This window comes from Neophocaena asiaeorientalis, unplaced genomic scaffold (genome assembly GCF_003031525.2).
Source record: "Neophocaena asiaeorientalis asiaeorientalis breed wild unplaced genomic scaffold, Neophocaena_asiaeorientalis_V1.1 scaffold524, whole genome shotgun sequence".
In the NCBI taxonomy this organism is placed as follows: Eukaryota; Metazoa; Chordata; class Mammalia; order Artiodactyla; family Phocoenidae; genus Neophocaena; species Neophocaena asiaeorientalis.
The window spans coordinates 2433575-2448539 of record NW_020172144.1 but is presented as its reverse complement, the minus strand read 5'-3'; the positions used below and the strand labels follow the sequence as shown (position 1 = coordinate 2448539).

The following is a 14965-nucleotide window of genomic DNA, read 5'->3' as shown; positions in this document are numbered from 1 at the left end:
GTACTGTTTCACTGTATTAAGAAATCCACCAGGAACAACAAAAGATGGTTCGCAGTGCTGAGTACACTGCCGAGTATCACAGTAGGTACTCAATACATGTCTTTGATTAAAGAAATGAACCAATCAGTCAATGTATTCTTGACTGCAAGATCAGAAATTAACTATATTTTCACATAGATTACTTCTACAAACTGCTTCTACAAATTTATAAGAATTATGGTTAACTGAGATTTGTTTCTCACACACCAAATCATAATTTAGGTAACATAAAAGAGGTTCTCTATAGATTCCATCTTCCCTTTTCCCACCTCCAACTCCACTTAAGAGTTTATCATTATTTTAAGATAAAATTTATACATAACCCATTGTCATAGTAAAGAGAGAAGAGGTAATATCATGTAACTATTGCCAAAAAAGACTGGTTCAACATTACTTATAGTAAAACTAAAATGTTTGGCAGATAGTCTCTAAACTTTAATGCTCTCTACTATATTGTCATATTTTATCAAATCTAAGATGCTGTTGATTGCAACTCCACCAACTTTTTATGTTAATACCAAGAAAAAAAAATGAGGTCAATTAAAACTATGACACACCACCAAATATAAAAGGCACTCTGAAATGTTCAATGTGTCTTATAAATGACCAAATATACTATGCCAAAAATCAAACCAATGTATAAAATTACTCAGGGATATGCTTCAAAATTCATTCATTTTATACAGGTACATACATGTTATTAATGCTCTACCACTCAAACAAAGACAGGAAGTAGAAAGAAGCATGGATCATCATTCTGAAATATTTCTAGGTCAAAGTAATTTCTGTCATCCTTTAATACGAAATATAACTAATTTTGACAAAGGAACCCCTGTGACCCAGATTTATGGTAGTCTTCTAATGAGATGAAAGTAGTAGTTAGATTTCTAAATTTTCTTCAAATGTCAAGCCTAGTACCCACTCATCTACAACACAAAAGATATAGATCTTCCCTAAATCAACATAATACATGCAGGCTTCTAGATCTTTATTTAGACCATAAATCTTCAATTTGTCTTCCAGCCAATTTCTGTAAAAATATCAGCTAAAAAAAAAAAGCTACTTAAGGAGAAGAACTCTATTTATTTCTCAATCTGCTCTCCTCTGATGTCTACCCTTGCTACTTTATGGAACTTATTCCTGTTAACACAACCAAGAACCTCTCGTTCTGGAGCTTAGAACATCACTTATTACCCTCTCCTTCTTATAAACATTCCTTGGCTTTGGTACTACAACTCTCCTGATTTTCTCTGAATATTCCTTCTAAGTTTCTACCTTGGCTTTGAACCAACTTTCCATTTAGTGAGCATCAATTATGTTAAAGTCACTGTTATTGGACACTGGGAAGAGAAAAAGAGGGCATATAATGGTGATTAAGACATAATCCCTGACCTTAAGAAATTCAACCCGATGAAGGAGATATATGCACAGATAAAAAACAAGAGAGCTATGAGAAATCCTGTAATTCCAATATTAAAAATGCTTTGGAGGCAAAGGATGATTAATCTTTATTGGAATGATCTGAGGAGACTTCACAGATAAGGTAGCATCTCACGTTTTGAAGGATGGATTTTTCACAAATGGAGAATATAAGGAAAGCATACAAAACAGTGCAAGTTTTATCCATCTTAATATTTTGACCACAGCCTAGTAATAGTACATCAACATAGTAGGTAATTAATAAATGTATGTGGAACAAATTAATCCCTCTTAATATCCACCTTAATATTTTGACCACAAGTTCTATCCTTCTTAATATTTTGACCACAGCCTAGTATAGTCCATCAACATAGGAGGTAATTAATAGATGTATGTAGAAGAAATTAATGCTAAAGAAAAAAAATAGTAATGGCAAGGAAACAACACATAGGGAGGGCATGTAGCTGAAGAACAATAATACACATCCATGATAATGACAGAACTTAAGCAAAAAAAAGAAAAAAACAAAAAAACCCCACAAAGATGAGGCCAGATTGTTTAGGACCTTGACTGCTATGATATGGTTTAGAGATTAATTTTGTAGATAAGGAGTGTCAAAGACATTTGGGTTAAAAATTTTAGCATAATTTTATTTATTCTTGGCTGTGTTGGGTCTTTGTTGCTGCGCATTGGCTCTCTCTAGTTGTGGCAAGTGGGGGATACTCTTTGTTGTGGTGTGCAGGCTTCTCTTGTTGCGGAGCATGGGCTCTAGGAGCACAGGCTTCAGTAGTTGTGGCACATGGGCTCAGTAGTTGTGGCTCGCAGGCTCCAGAGTGCAGGCTTAGTAGTTGTGGCACACGGGCTTAGCTGCTCCGCGGCATGTGGGATCTTCCCGGACCAGGGCTTAAACATATGTCCCCTGCATTGGCAGGAGGATTCTTAACCACTGTGCCACCAGGAAAGTCCGAAAAAAATTAGCATAATTTTAAGTACACAACTCTGGCAGCAACTAGAGAATCAATTAAAAAAATCTGAGACTACAGTAGTCAGATAAACAATTCATAAAGTGCAACAAAACTTACTGAACACCAATTCGGTACAACCACTGTGAAAAAGCTGCAGACACAATGAGAGGAAATGGTACCAATCTGAAAGAATATCACTATTTGGTTAGAACAACCAGATATATAAATAATTCCACTAAAATGTGTAGTTATAAAATAGAAAGCACACATAAAGAACTGAATAAGTATGTTTGGTAATATAAGAAGTAACCTTTGAGCTGGATAAGAGCTTCTGAGGAACATTAGTGCTAGTAACAGACCTTTCAAGAGTCAATATTCCAGAGGGAACTAGCTTGCACCATTTGGGCAAAGGCAGAGAGCAACAGTATTGAAGTTTCCCTAAGGATGGCTGAGTAGGTGTTGCTGCCAGCAGTGTAAAGGAGAAGAATGGGGATGGAGACAGAGGAGCAATGGATTTTATTTTGACCTGTTGACATTTAAATAAGAACTTGATAGCACAGCTTTAGAACTATGGGACCAAAGGGTATAAAGGTAAATGTGTGAGTCATTTATATAAAGGATACTGTTGACACCAAGGAAGCAAGGTATAGCCCAGAAATTTAGTAGAAACTGCAAACAGAGTTAAGGTCAGAATTTTAGGGTATGACTGCACATAAGGACAGGAAAAAGAAGCAGAACAGGATATTAAGATAGAGTCCTAAAAGAAATACAAACAGAAAGAATACCTGAAGAATAAAGGAAAAGAAAGTTTCAGGAAGGAAATTAACATTTACCAGGCATAGGAATTAGGTCATACGCTACTTTTCGGGGAAGAGGTGTCATACTTAGGTGGGCTAAGAAGAGAATATAAAGGTAGAAATGGTATGTGACTCTTTTAGAAAAAATGAATGAAATGAGCCAAGATATTATTGAAACAAGATTTTTGCTCAATATATTAATGCTCTCAAGAAAACTTCTGTCTGAAGAAATTGAGAGATACTATAAAGCTACAATTCATATGGAATAGGCATACAAATTAAAAGAAATATCAATGAAATCAGGTGGCCAGAAACAGGTTACTTTATAAAAATTTAGAATATGGTAAAGTTGATGATTACACATAAGGATATGAAGTATATGGGGGAAAAATGACCATTTAATAAATGGTGCCACAATATTTGCTTAACTTTGGAGAAAAGTCAGAAGAGTGTCATTATTGAACACGCAGGCATTCAGTAGATATTTCAAAGAAGTCGGAGTAAAAGCTAAACCATACATTAACAAAGCTAACAAACAAGAGTGTAAAATATCATATTTGCAAATAACTGCTCTCCAGAACAAGATGTAACACTCTTTGAAGGAAGATAACAAAATCTAAACACTCAAGTAAAATCAAAGTATCTAGTATACAATCAACAATTACTAGACATGAGAAGATGCAGGAAAATATGACCCATCACCAACAAAAAAGTCAGTCATTAGAAACAGACCTCAAAAATAAGAGATGATGGTATTAATAGACAGTAACTTTAAAGCAGTACAGGAACATAAAGAAGAGATAATGGGAAATAGAAATAAATAGGACGTTTAAAGATGAAACATATAATATCTGAATAAAAATTTCACTAGATGGGATTAACAACAGATTAGACATTGCAGAGAAAAGACAAATGAACAAGAAGTCATAGCAGAAGAAAACTATATAAATTGCACCTGAAAAAAAAAAAATCTCAGCAACCTCTTGAATAGCGTCAAGGAGTCTAACATATGGATAACAGCAGATCCTGAGAGAGGGAGACATCTGCAAAGTGACTGAATTTTTCCAAACTAGGATAAAAAAGATAAATGCACAGACTAGGTATTTCAACGAAACTCAGTGAGACGAAAACTAACAAACAGGCATGAATACTCAGAACATAACCAGTCAGATCACACTAAAATTGCTGAAAAACCAGTGACAGAAAATCTTTTAAAAATTCTGAACGGAAAAAACACAATACATACAGAAGAACGAATAGGAGAATTTCCACAGACTTCTTCTCAGAAACTATATAAGTGAAAGGACAATGGAACGATATGTCCAAATTGCTGAAAGAAAAAAAACACATCCTAAAATTTTGCATCCAGTGGAAATATCCATAAAATATAAAGGTTAGAGACTTCTGTTTTTACCATGATATAAAATAAATAAAACAAGGATTTTCATACATTAAGCATTAGGCTTCAAGGTACAGTGATTCCAAAGAAAAGGGAAACAAGGTGGTAATTATGGTTGTTCCAGCTTGCTGCCTGGAGAGACCATCCAGAATGTAACACAGGGAAAGAAAACCAAAACAGAACCTGTGGAATTCTTGAAGTAAGGATAGAGAGTTCAGAGACTGGGGAGACCAAAGTAGCTGTAATTCATGAGGCAGAGAACCACAAAGAGGAGAACTCCAGGGACCTGCAATGAACTGCCTCTGAGTCTTACTAATCAGCACATGTATATGAGGAAAATTCTGAGGCCAGGGAAAAGAGCCATTGGAAAGAATCAGGTGAAAAAAATCACCGGCTCATAGAGCTAAAAATACTTTTTGTTCTCACCAGGCAAAATGGGAAAACTTCTTAAGAAATGTGGCACCCACTAGAGTCCTTGAGGATACTGCCTCTATAGTGCAGCAGTATTAGTGTTAGAGCAAAGGACACACACATATGTCAAAAGTGTTAGAGCAAAGGACACACACATATGCCAAAGGTGTCAAGGTCATTCAATGGGGCAAAGGATAGACTTTTCAACAATAGATTCTGGAATAACCAAATATCCACATGGGATAAAAAATGAACTTCAATCCTTAGCTTACAGCATACATAAAAATAAAAAATATCATAAACCTAAATGTAATAGCACGATTATAAAAGTTATAAAAGGAAATATAGGAGAAAATATTTCTCATCCATGATAGACAAAGATTTCTTAGATAGTATATAAAAAAAAACAAAGAAGACAAACTGATAAATTGGATTTCAAAATTTAAAATTTCTGTTGCTCAGAAAATATCACTGAGACAATGAAAAGGCAAGGTACAGTCTGAGAGGAACTATTTATAATACACTCATTTGGCAAACTATTTGTAACCAGAATATATAAAGAACTATTATAATTTAACAATAAGATAACCCAATTAATAAATAGACAAAATATTCGAACATACAGGTAAAAAAATGTATTCAAATGGCCAATATGTGAAAATATATTTAATATCATTAGTCATCAAAAAATGCAACTCAAAACCAACCACAATAATATACTTCTATATACACATTAGAATGACTAAAATTAAAAAGACTGACCACACCAAGAGTTGGTGTGGATATGGAACAACTAGAGTTCTTGTGGCATTGATACTAGGAATGCAAAATGACACAACTACTTTGGAAAGCAGTTTTGGAATTTTTCAAAATGTAAACATATGCTTATTATAAACTCAACAATTATACTCCCCAGTATTTAGCCAAGAAAAAAGAAAACTTGTACATGTATGTGCATATCAGCTTTATGCATAGTAGGCGATGACCAGAAACAATCCAAATGTACACCAAAAGCAGGACAGATTAAAAAACATCGATATAGCATGCTCATGACTCAGAAATGAAGGAACAAACTACTGAGACATGGATAATCTCAAAAATATTAGGCTGAGCAAAAGAAACAGAAACAGACATAAAAGAGTACATATTGTATGATTCCATTTCTGTGAAATTTTAGAAAAGGTAAATCAAATCTTTAGTATCAGAAAGCAGATCAGTAGTTGCCTAGGGCCAGGTATAGAAGCAGGAGATGACAGAATGAGACAGGGAAGACTGACTGCAAAGAGGAATAGCAGAACTTTTTGTGGCAGTGGAAATGTTCTGCATCTTTTTGTAATGGGGACTACATGCATAGATGTTTGTCAAAAGTCATATAAGTTATGTATACTTAAAGTGAGTACATTTTATTGTATGTAGCTTATACTTAAGTAAAGTTGGTTAAGTAATGAAAACAATCTAAACATTCAAAAATATAGTAAGGATTTAATAAATTACATCTGCATAATTAATTACTAGGCAACTAGTATGTATTTTACAATATTAAATAAAATGGAAATTATGGCTACAGTATAAAAACAGGAAAATACACTAATATGGTAATAGTGATCATTGCTAGATGGTAAGATTTAGAGTATTTTTTTTCTGTTTTATACCTTGAAAATTACCTGTAATAATTTGTTTAATATCCATTTCCCAGAGCATTATACTTTCCTAAATGTGAGACCATCTGTCTTCCTCATGCCACGTACTAAGTACATAGCACAGTGACTAGCTTGTAGCACGCAGTCAATAAATAAGTATTTTATCAATTGAACTGAAATAACATTTTGATGTTTTCTGCAATGTACATGTACTGTTGTTACTTTCATAATGGGAGAAATTTTATAAAGGTTTTAAGTAAACATACTGTTGATGCTTTTACTAATTCAGGCTTCTGACAAATTTTTTTTTCTTGGCAGAGGCACAGAAGAAAGAGGAAGACTGCACAAGTGCTCTATAGCTTTGCATCCTCAGCACCAAGCCTAGCATGTAGCACATATTAGGTACTTAATAAATACGTACTGCAAAGAATAAAGTTAAATTAAAAAATACTTTCCAAAGAATTATTTATAAGGAAAATTAGGCTTAAAGTTTTGAAGGTAAAGTATTTTTATTAGAAACATTAAAAAATCACACACAATAACTAAATAATCTTGTTTTTATTTAAAAAATGAATTTTTTGCTCCTCAAGCAAGGAACATACCTTTAGAAATTTAAGTTCCTTTAGCAATGACTACATGTTTGTGTGTGTGTGTGTGTTGTGCTTAGCAATGCTGTGGGAATATAGTAATGTAATATTAATAGATTGCCTTAATGATCTAAATATACAAGTTTATATTTCATTACAAACATTTCATTACAAACATTTTAAAGAATGTTTATCTTTAAAATAAATTGTTATATTTTGAAAAATATGCAACAAACTTTAAAAATAATAAAGATCTAGACTTAAACAACATCCTGAGAACTATCACTGCAATCTAAGACTTTAAATTCAATTACACTTTTTTCTTGCAAATACTGTCTATACAAACTTTAGTCACTCCTTTGTAATAGCAAAATATCAGTTAACAGAAAATAACAAAATATGCTCAATATGGGTCAATAATTACAATGATTACATTCATTATCATAATATTGATTTAGCTTGGAACCTGAGTACCCTAAAGACAACTAATTAATTAAGCAATGAGACATAGGAGTCTGTGCAATAATGCTGATTAACACATCCCTTAGGTTTACAAAAAGACCTAAGATGAAAAGAATGTCTCTAGCTCACATACAAGAAAACTAGTCAACAATACTGCCTTAGTCCATTTGGGATGTTATAACTGATTACCACAGACTGGGTGAATTATAAACCACAGAAATTTATTTCCCACAATTCTGGAGGCTGGGAAGTCCAAGATCAATGCACTTGCAGATCGGGTACCTGCTTCCTGGCTCACAGACAGCTGTCTTTTCACAGTGTCCTCACAATGGGGAAGGAGCAACTGAGCTCTCTGAGGTGTCCCTTATAAGGGCACTAATCCCATTCAGGAGGGCTCCACCTTCATGACCTAATCACTAGAAAGGCCCCACCCTCCAAATGCCATCATACTAGGGATTAGGTTTCCACATATGAGTTTAGGGTGGACATAAAGATTCAGTCTGTAGCAAATACTATACTACACAATTGGAATGGTATCAGTTATACAATAAAACAAACATTTAAACATGTACTTTTATAGGATCAAATAAAAGTACACTTACATTTAATAGGTAATTCATATTAATTGTTTTCTAGATCATGTCTATCCTCTTCTCAAGTTGAACTCAGTTTCTATGCATTTCACACAGAAAAATTAATGTAAAGTAATGTAAATTTACATTTAGTTTTTGAAGAAAGTTTCTTCCAGAAAGGATACTGATAAAATGCCATATTTTAATAAATAGTTCAAAATTACATTTCTTAAAATACAAATTAAACCCTTAGGATGTTTCAGGAGAATTGAAAGGGATCTAAGGTCAGATGGCTGGACTCTGAAACAGTTGTTTGTTTATAAATTTCCAGCTAAATACCTCAAGCCCTATTTCTCTATTTCTTGCCCTCTTCTTACAAGTCTGAAAATGTAAAAAGAATTCTCGATCTAACTAGGTGCCTGATACTGGAAAAAGTAGCCTGTAGGCTGGCAATTGTTTTTTTTAACATCTTTATTGGAGTATAATTGCTTTACATTGGTGTGTTAGTTTCTGCTTTATAACAAAGTGAATCAGCTATACATATACATATATCCCCATATCTCCTCCCTCTTGCGTCTCCCTCCCACCCCTCTAGGTGGTCACAAAGCACCGAGCTGATCTCCCTGTGCTATGTAGCTGCTTCCCACTAGCTATCTAATTTTTAAACAATTAATGCAAGGCATGAAAAGTTAAGGAAATTTTCTGGGATCAAAAGTCACCTAATGAAAATACTTTATAATATGGTAAGTACAAAAATAGTTCCTTTAAAATTTTTTAAAATTTTATTTCCATAATTAAAATAATTTACATTAAAGTATTTTATTACGACTCTACTAACAAGATTAAAAAAGAAATTGCTCAGTTCTACCACATTAAATATTAATAGATTTTTCATTTGGAGAAAAAATTATACTTTTAAAAGAGTAAAAATTCTCAAGGTAATTATTTTAAAATATTTAAATCTATTAGGATATAATGTGAAATATTTGGGCTATTTATGAAATATATCCAATACCAACACAATAAAAATAATAAACACTACAATTTTTGAGCACTAAGATATTACATTCTAACAACAATCACAAAAGCTACAAAATGCTATTTCCATATTATAGATGGTTAAATATAATAAATATAAGTTATTATTACTATCACAATAGGCACCATTTTTGAGTACTGCTACTTGTTTGGCACTATACTAAGTAAGTTACATGCATTATATTATTTAATCCTAAAACAACGTTATAAAATAGGTACAATGATTATCTCTATCATACAGATGAGAAAACTAAGATTTAGGCATGTTACGAAGCTTGCCTAGCATCACATAGCTCTTAAGCGGTAGAGCTGAGATTCAAACTGAGGTCTCTGGTCTCTAGGGCATATCTATTTATTATTCTAAGTACAGTTTCTATTAACTTGAGACAATAAATGTATAAATTATTCAATTAAGAAGAAATTTCATTCATGAGTCTCCTTTATAATTGCATAATATGAATTGCATGAGAGAAGGAACCTTGTATAGAGTACAGTTGCCTTCTCAGGGTCTAGAACTAGATAGGAATTGAACAATATTCAGCAAATAAATTTTAAAAATTAGATGAAATAAATTCCTGGAAAAACACAACCAAAGCTCACTCAAGAAGAAATAGATAAAATGCATGCTTTCATAAATATATTTTTTAAATTTCACTTCATTGTTAAAAACCTTCCTACAAGGAAAACTGTTGGTCTCAAAATTTCACTGGTGAATTCTACCAGAAAATAGAAGAAGCAATGCTGCCTGACTCATTTTAAGAGGTTAGCATTACCCTGAATCCAAACCCAGAGACATTGCTCGGGGTAGGGAAGAGAAGGGACCCTACAGAATGATATTCCTAGTGAACAAAGATTTAAAATTCTTAACAAAATTTTAGCAAACTGGGTTCAACAACATACCAAAAGGATAATACATCATAACTAAGTGGGATTTATCTAAGAAATGCAATGTTGGTCTAACATTAAAAAAAACAAACAATGAAATTCAAGATATCAACGGAATAAAGAAGAAAAATCACATGATCATCCCAACAGAAACAAAAAAATAATATGACAAAATTTTACATCCTATCATGATTTATAAAAAAAAAAAGCTTAGCAAAATGGGAACAGAAAGGAACTTCTTCAATTTGTTAAAGGGTATATATGAAAAACCTACAGCTAACAACATTCTTAATGGTGAAAAGTACAAATGTTTTTGCCCTAAGATCTGGTATAAGGCAGGGATGTCTGCTCTTACATTGCTATTTAACATTGCTCTGAAGGTCTTAGCTTAATAAGACAAGAAGAGAGAAAATCCACTGAGGCTGAAAAAGAGGAAGTAAAACTGTCTTTGCTCCCACATGATGTGATCATCTACAAAGAGAATTTCAACATACTTAAGAACAAACAAACAAATAGACAAACTGAGCAAGGATGCAGGATTCAAGGCTAATGAGTAAACATCAACTGCATTTCTATATGCAAACAATTCAGATTTGAAACTTTAAACAAATCATTTATAATATTAAAAAATAAGATAAATAAGGATACATTTAACAAAAAATGTTCAAGACCTATACACTAAAAACTACATTATATTGTTGAAAGAATTAAAGAAGATCTAAATAACTGGAAAAATATACCATGTTCATGGATCAGAAGGCAATACTGTGAACATGTCAATTCTCCCCAAATTGATCAACAGATTACACTATCAATTAAAGTCCAGTAGACCTTCATGCAGAAATCAACAAGCTTATTCTATAATCTACATGAAAATATTAGGGTTGCCAAGACACTTTTTAAAAAGAAGAGCAAAATTAGAAGACTTGAACTGCCTCATTTCAATACTTACTCTAAAGCAAAAGTCTTAAAGACAGTCAGATATAAGTATAAGGATGGACGGATATAGATCAATACACAGAGTCGAGTCCAGAAACATCTCACACATATATATGGTCAATTGATTTTTGACAAAGGTGTCAGGGTAATTCAATGTGAAAAAAAATAGTCTTTTCAACAAATATGCTGGAAAAATTAAATATCCAGTTGTAAAAAAAATGAACCTTGACTCAAAGCACCATAAACAAAAATTAACTTGAAATGATCTGCAGACCTAAATATAAGTTCAAAAAACTATTAACACTTCTAGAAGAAAACATAGGAGAAAATCTTAACAAACTTGCGTTAGGAAAAGATGTTTTAAATTAAACCCAAAATGCATAAACCACAAAAGAAAAACACTTATAAACTGTATTTCATCTAATTTAAAGGTTCTGTCCTTAAAAAGACACTTGTAAGAAAGCACATCAGTGGTTGCGATGACAGGAGGTGACGGTAGGAACTGACTGTAAAGGGGCGTGAGAGACTTCTGGGTGATAGAACTGTTCTATATCATGACTGTGGTGATGGTAAACTACTCATTTGTCAAAACTCACTAAATTGTACACTTAAAAGTGGTGAAGTTTACTAAATGTAAATTACATACGAACAAGATGACTTTTAAAAAACGTATTTAAACAAAAATATACACAGGAAAAAAATTCCCCGCTAAAAAATGAAAAGGCAGAACACAGACTGGGAGAAAATATTTGTAAAACATATATGATAAATTACTTGTATCTAGAATATATAAATAAGTCTGATTACTCAATATTAAGAAGGCAAACAACCCAATCAAAACATGGACCAAAGATTTTAACAGATACTTCAGTAAAGAAGACATAACATGGCAAATCAGCACAGGAAAACATGTTCAATATCATTAATCATTCAGGAAATTCAAGCTAAAACTATAAGATACACATCAACTAGAAGGAGTAAAATTAAGAAAGACTAACCACGCCAAGTGTGGTGATGATGATAAGTAACATCCTAGAAATACAAAATGGTACAATTTGGCAGTTTCTTATGAGTTGAACATACCAAATAACACAGAAATTGTATTCCTAGATATTTACCTAAGATAACTGAAACTATACAACCACACAAAGATTTCTACTGGATTATTCACAAGAAATTTTTTCATAATAGCCCCAAACTGCAAGAAAACCAAACGTCTATCTACTAGAGATTATATAAACACATTGTAATACATCATCCATATAATAAAGCCATAAAAAGAAATAAGCTACTGATATATGCAACAATATTGATGAATATTAAAAGTATCGTGTTAAGATGCAGAACACAAATGACTATATACTGTGTTTTGAGATTAGAGTTTTTAATATTTAAATATTGTTTTGTTACATTTCCTGTTTCTTTTGTTTCTTTTCTTCATGGTCTCAAATTACACATATATTGTGCCTTCTGTTTTCACTCTCTTGAAATGCGCACTCTTGGGGTAATCCAACCTTTATGCAAGAAGTTTGACTACCCTGAAATTGCCATCCTGTGCCATAACCACATGGAGAGAAATTGTGAAAACAGATAAGTGCCTGGGCAGCTCCTGTACTTTTAGTCACTTCATCTGATATTCTAGATATAAAAGTAAGCATCTTAGATGTTGAGGCTAGTCAAGTCTTTGGATTCTTACTTTAGATGCAGAGACATATTGGCTAAATAAATTTTGGGAAACTAGCCTTGAAATACTATAAAAGTATATACTAAAAACATTCCCCAGGGAGAGGACTGGGGTTGGCAGCGTGAACATAGCCTGCAGGGGGTTAGGGCACCACGGCTAGCCAGGAGGGAGCCTGGGGAAAAGACTGGACCTGCCGAAGAGGCAAGAGACTTTTTCTTCCCTCTTTGTTTCCTGGTGTGTGAGGAGTGGGGATTAAGAGCACTGCTTAAAGGAGCTCCAGAGATAGGCGCCAGCCGCGGCTAAAAGCGCGGACCCCAGAGACGGGCAAGAGACGCTAAGGCTGTTGCTGCTGCCACCAAGAAGCCTGTGTGCGAGCACAGGTCACTATCCACACCCCCCATCCAGGGAGCCTGTGCAGCCCGCCACTGCCAGGGTCCCGGGACCCAGGGACAACTTCCCCGGGAGAACGCACAGTGCCCCTCAGGCTGGTGCAACGTCCCGCTGGCCTCTGCCGCCGCTGGCTCGCCCTACACTCCGTACCCCTCCCTCCTCCCGGCCTGAGTGAGCCAGAGCTCCCGCATCAGCGGCTCCTTTAACCCCATCCTGTCGGAGGGAAGAACAGACGCCCTCCCGCGACCTACACGCAGAGGGGGGCCAAATCCAAAGCAGAGCCCCGGGAGCTGTGAGAACAAAGAGAAAGGGAAATCTCCCCCAGCAGCCTCAGGAGCAGCGGATTAAAGCTCCACAATCAACTTGATGTACCCTGCATCCGTGGAATACATGAAGAGACAACGAATCATCTCAAATTGAGGAGGTGGACTTTGAGAGCAAGATTTATTATTTTTTCCCCATTTCCTCTTTTTGTGAGTGTGTATGTGTATGCTTCTGTGTGAGACTTTGTCTGTATAGCTGCTTCCACCATTTGTCCGAGGGTTCTAACCGTCCGTGTTTTTTGTTTTTTCTTTAAAAAAATTTGTTTTTCATAATCATCATTTTTTATTTTAATAACTTTATTTTATTTTATCCTTATTTTATTTTATTTTATCTTCTTTCGTTCTTTCTTTCCTTCCTTCCCTCCTTCCCTCCTTCCTTCCTCCCTCCCACCTTCCTTCCTTCCTTCCTTTGTTTCTTTCTTTCTTTTTTCTTTCTTCCCTTCTTTTTTTCTACTTTTTCTCCCTTTTATTCTGAGCAGTGTGGATGAAAGGCTCTTGGTGATGCAGCCAGGAGTCAGTGCTGTGCCTAGGGGACTTTAACACCCCACTTTCACCCATGGACAGATCATCCAAAATGAAAATAAATAAGGAAACACAAGCTTTAAATGATACATTAAACAAGATGGACTTAATATTTATAGGAAATTCCGTCCAAAAACAAAAGAATACACACTTTTCTCAAATGCTCATGGCACATTCTCCAGTATAGATCATATTTTGGGTCAAAAGCAAGCCTTGGTAAATTTAAGAAAATTGAAGTTGTATCAAGTACCTTTTCCGACCACAATGCTATGAGACTAGATATTTAAAGATCAGATCAGAAATAAATGAAAAAGAAATGAAGGATTCGATAGCAAAGATCAATAAAACTAAAAGCTCGTTCTTTGCAAAGATAAACAAAATTGATAAACCATTAGCCAGACTCATCAAGAAAAAAAGGGAGAAGACTCAAATCAATAGAATTAGAAATGAAAAAGGAAAAGTAACAACTGACACTGCAGAAATACCAAACATCATGGGAGATTACTACAAGCAACTCTATGCCCATAAAATGGACAACCTGGAAGAAATGGACAAATTCTTAGAAATGCACAACCTGCCAAGACTGAATCAGGAAGAAACAGAAAATATGAACAGACCAATCACAAGCACTGAAATTGAAACTGTGATTAAAAATCTTCCAACAAACAAAAGCCCAGGACCAGATGGCTTCACAGGTGAATTCTATCTAACATTTAGAGAAGAGTTAACACCTACCCTTCTCAAACGCTTCCAAAATATAGCAGAGGGAGGAACACTCCCAAACTCATTCTACGAAGCCACCATCAACCTGATACCAAAACCAAACAAGGATGTCACAAAGAAAGAAGACTACAGGCCAATATCACTGATGAACATAGATGCAAAAATCCTCA

At 34.3% G+C, this 14965-nt stretch overlaps 1 protein-coding gene across 6 annotated transcripts in view; it reads right to left on the bottom strand.

Annotated features, from left to right (window-relative positions):
* Window positions 1-14965, bottom strand: part of AKT3 (AKT serine/threonine kinase 3) — a 368454-nt gene that overhangs the window by 108193 nt on the left and 245296 nt on the right. The window lies entirely within an intron of this gene.